Source organism: Heptranchias perlo, chromosome 18 (genome assembly GCF_035084215.1).
Source record: "Heptranchias perlo isolate sHepPer1 chromosome 18, sHepPer1.hap1, whole genome shotgun sequence".
Taxonomy (NCBI): domain Eukaryota; kingdom Metazoa; phylum Chordata; class Chondrichthyes; order Hexanchiformes; family Hexanchidae; genus Heptranchias; species Heptranchias perlo.
In genome coordinates, this window is record NC_090342.1 from 50,918,088 (window position 1) to 50,922,225 (window position 4,138).

Consider the following 4,138-nt stretch of genomic DNA (forward strand, 5'->3'; position numbering starts at 1 on the left):
CCAGTAAATGCTGCATCTGGAAACTTGATGCTATTGATTGCCGCTGTTCCTGAGAGCAGTTTGGCTTTTGCATACAGTCTCTAAAGCAAAAGAAATCAGCTGGAAAAGGGAAATCTTAATGAATATTCATGTCAGCCATGGCTCAGTTGGTAGCACTCTCACCTCTGAGTCAGAAGGTTGTGGGTTCAAGCCCCACTCCAGAGACTTGAGCACAAAATCTAGGCTGACACTTCAGTGCAGTACTGAGGGAGTGCTGCACTGTCAGAGGTGTCATCTTTCGGAAGAGACGTTAAACCAAGACCTATCTGTCCTTTCAGGTGGAGGTAACAGATCCCATGGCACTATTTTGAAGAAGAGTGGGGGGGGGGGGTGGTTCTTCCAATATTTATCCCTCAACAAATATCATTAAAAAAGATTATATGGTCATTATCACATTGCAGTTTGTGGGACCTTCCTCTGCACAAATTGGCTGCCACGTTTCCCATATTACAACAAATTGACTACATTTCAAAAGTACTTCATTGGCTGAAAAGTGCTTTGGGATGCCCTGAGGTCGTGAAAGGCGCTATATAAATGCAAGTCTTTCTTTTATTTTATGGCAGACTTGGGCAGGGCAAACAGGAGAGCTTTCTTCAAGCTGATGGTGCTTTTCTTATTGAGTTTGGGAGTTATCCAACTCTTAACAACCGTGTCTTCAATCCAGGATTGAATGGGCACCAGAAGAACTGACATTGGAAACACATATCAGAGGGAACCCATTCAGATGTTGTGTCAGCACAGATCAGAGGGGATAGGACTAGGGGTGTGTGACATCAGATGTGCCACAACTACGTGAGAGAGAGCAAAGCAAATGAGTCAGGACTAAGTGTGTGCGTGTGTGTGTGTGAGAGAGAGAGCGTAGCTGCCAGGATCAGGAGCAGATGTGTGAGAGAGAGAGAGAATGTCATTTTATACAACAGAAGATGACTTTGGAGTGTGGCCAAAGAGCATTAATCTCACTAATTAATAGTGCCGTGGCACTGTTTGTATTTCTCTGATGGGGTTAGGTGGTGGTTGCACACATGCTCTGCAGCCCTGACAAATTGGCCACTACATCCACCTAACGGCACCATCAACAGATGACATCATCACTCACCAGACGTCTTTCAGCATGTTAAGTCAACAGGGGGAGGCTGGCGGCTGAGGGAGAACAAAGGTGCAGAGGCTGAAGACTAATATAAAAGCAACTAGAATCTAGAATTAGAGATCAGAGGGCCCAGGACCAGGTGTAAGAGAGATGAAGGTAAGAGGGGCAAGGGCCAGATTTGGGAGAGAGCATAACAGGGAGAAATGGACCAGGTGATAGACAGAAAGAGGAGAGTATTCACAATAGATACAGATGAGAAAGTCTATTTGACCCATCTTAGTTCATCGAACCAAGAAGACCTTACAGTTCCTTTCTCCGCCCCCCTCCCCCTTCCACTATTGCTGCAACCATTTGGTTAATGAATGATTCCAGAGTTTTCATCTTCACTACTCTACCTGGAAGTTCCTTGTGTTGATCACTCTTTGTCAGCCTTGGGTCAGGTCCAAGTCAGAAGGTTGTGGGTACAACAGTGACTACACCTGAAAAGTACTTCATTGGCTGTAAAACATTTTGGGAAGTCCTGAGGACATGAAAGGTGTTATATAAATACAAGTCTTTCTTTCTTTCGTGTGAAGAACTTGCTGATATCAGTCCTAAATTTTCCTTCTACTAATTTGAACCTGTGTCCTCTTCTCCTACTCTCGCAACTTAATTTAATTTGTAGATTTACCTTCTCATTTCCCTTGACTATCTTATATACTTGTAAACAATTTTACAACACCAAGTTATAGTCCAGCAATTTTATTTTAAATTCACAAGCTTTCGGAGGCTACCTCCTTCCTCAGGTGAACGATGTGGAAAATCGTTCCACATCGTTCACCTGAGGAAGGAGGAAGCCTCCGAAAGCTTGTGAATTTAAAATAAAATTGCTGGACTATAACTTGGTGTTGTAAAATTGTTTACAATTGTCAACCCCAGTCCATCACCGGCATCTCCACATCATATCTTATATACAGTACTGTACCTCCCTAAGATCACTTCTCAGATCCCTCCGTTCCAGACCGAAAAGCCCAGTTTCTCCAGAATTTGCACTAGGGATCACTCGGCTACCTATACGGAAAAAATTGAACTCAGTTCCTATTTCCCAGAGAGAAGTTCATCGTCCCTCTGTTGTTACCCTTTTAAAAGCTGATACTTTTGGAGACAGAGAACAATGTCAATCTGCAATTGTAGATTTTATAAACTATGTGGTAGCTGACTGGAGAAAGCAATTTGAGAGCGTTAAACATAAATCAGCACATCACTACACACTGCTCAGAACAGCTTGTGAACAAAGATCTGGAGAGGAGAAGCAGATGGGTTTGTTTTCACCCTGTTACAAATGCAGGGCTCCCACACACTGGACTACCGCTGGGATCAAGGTCGAGTGTTGCTGCACACATTGACGGCAGGGGTGAGGGTTCAGCAAAAGAGCTCATTAAACTCCTGTAACTGATAACAGAAGCCAATGCAGATCATGTACAGCTATTACATTAGACCATTTGCATTTGGACATCAACTTGCATCAGTTGTGTATGCAATGTCTGAATACAAACCATTATCCTCATTCAGTTCACTGGAGAGGACCAATAGGTCACCAACAAAAGTCATTTGCATGTAAGACAACTTGTAAAAACAGCTGCACTGAAAATACAACCAGATAGTGGAAATGTTATTTAAAGGACACTTGAAAGGAAACAAAACTAGATGCTATTGTTTTTTTATTCACTGCCTGTTTATTGTCAGTTATTATTTTAACGTATAAGTTGTTGGTTTGCAGGTGCAAGTTTCAGTTTACTTGCTGACCAGCTTTTCACTGAATGTGCTCTAGTATTGCCAGATGACCAGTCATTCATATATGGTTTCATGTTTCCTCCCCCCCTCCAATTTTCTTCCTTTTCACCCCTCCCCTGGAGGTGATGACTCCTTGCTGAGATACAGTCCCGCAGGTGGTGGTCCTCCGACACCTCACCCAAGTGCCCGTTCTTCATGTCTGAGCATGACAGGATAGAAAGACTCGCACCTTTCAATGACCTCAGGACATCCCAAAGCACTTTACAGCTGATGAAGTGTAATGTGCCACTGTTGTAATGTAGGAAATGCAGCAAGTCAATTTGCACACAGCAAGCTCCACTCACCTGACGAAGGAGGAAAGCTCCGAAAGCTTGTGATTTAAAATAAAACTGTTGGACTATAACCTGGTGTTGTTCAAGTCCTTACATTTGTCCACCCCAGTCCATCACCAGCATCTCCACATCATCCCACAAACAGCAATGTGATAATGACTGGATCATCTTTTTTAGTGATGTTGGTTGAGGAATAAATATTGGCCAGGACAGTGGAGAGATTTCTTCCAGACACCACCTCCGACAGCGTAGCACTCCCTCCGTACTGCACCGCAACATTAGCCTAGATTATGTGCTCAAGTCCCTGCAGTGGGCCTTGAACCCACAACCTTTTGACTCTGAGGGGAGAGTGCTATCAACTGAACCACAGCTGACACCAATCGTCCAATCCAATAGGACATCACATCCACTTTCCATCAACCATCTACTGCACATATGAAGCTTCCAGAAGGGATTATTGAATTGCAATTAGAAGCAGGGGGACTCCCCCCACCACCATATCTGCCTTGGGGCTGCTGTGACCAGCTGTAGCAATCCCCCCATAATGCCCCCACCCGAGATCAGCTTACTCAGCACAGGATCCATACAGAAACCTTTCAGCTGCTTTTACGAAAACATTCTAACCTTGCATGCCTCAAGTTGGATTGCAATAGCTGGGCGCCATCCAAAATTGATCACAGCAATGCAAAATGCTTGATATTCATTTCTACCTTTTCCCTTGAAATTAGATAACACTACAAAATATATCCCTGATAATTGAGGCATGCCATAGCATCCTGCAAATTTCTATGCTTACCCATATGCAGCCTTAGTACTGCAATTGGCATAAGGGATCTCGGGGGGGGGGGGGGGGGGGAGCAAACATTCTGGTGTCTGAGCCCAAACAAATCACAGTCAATAAGGACAA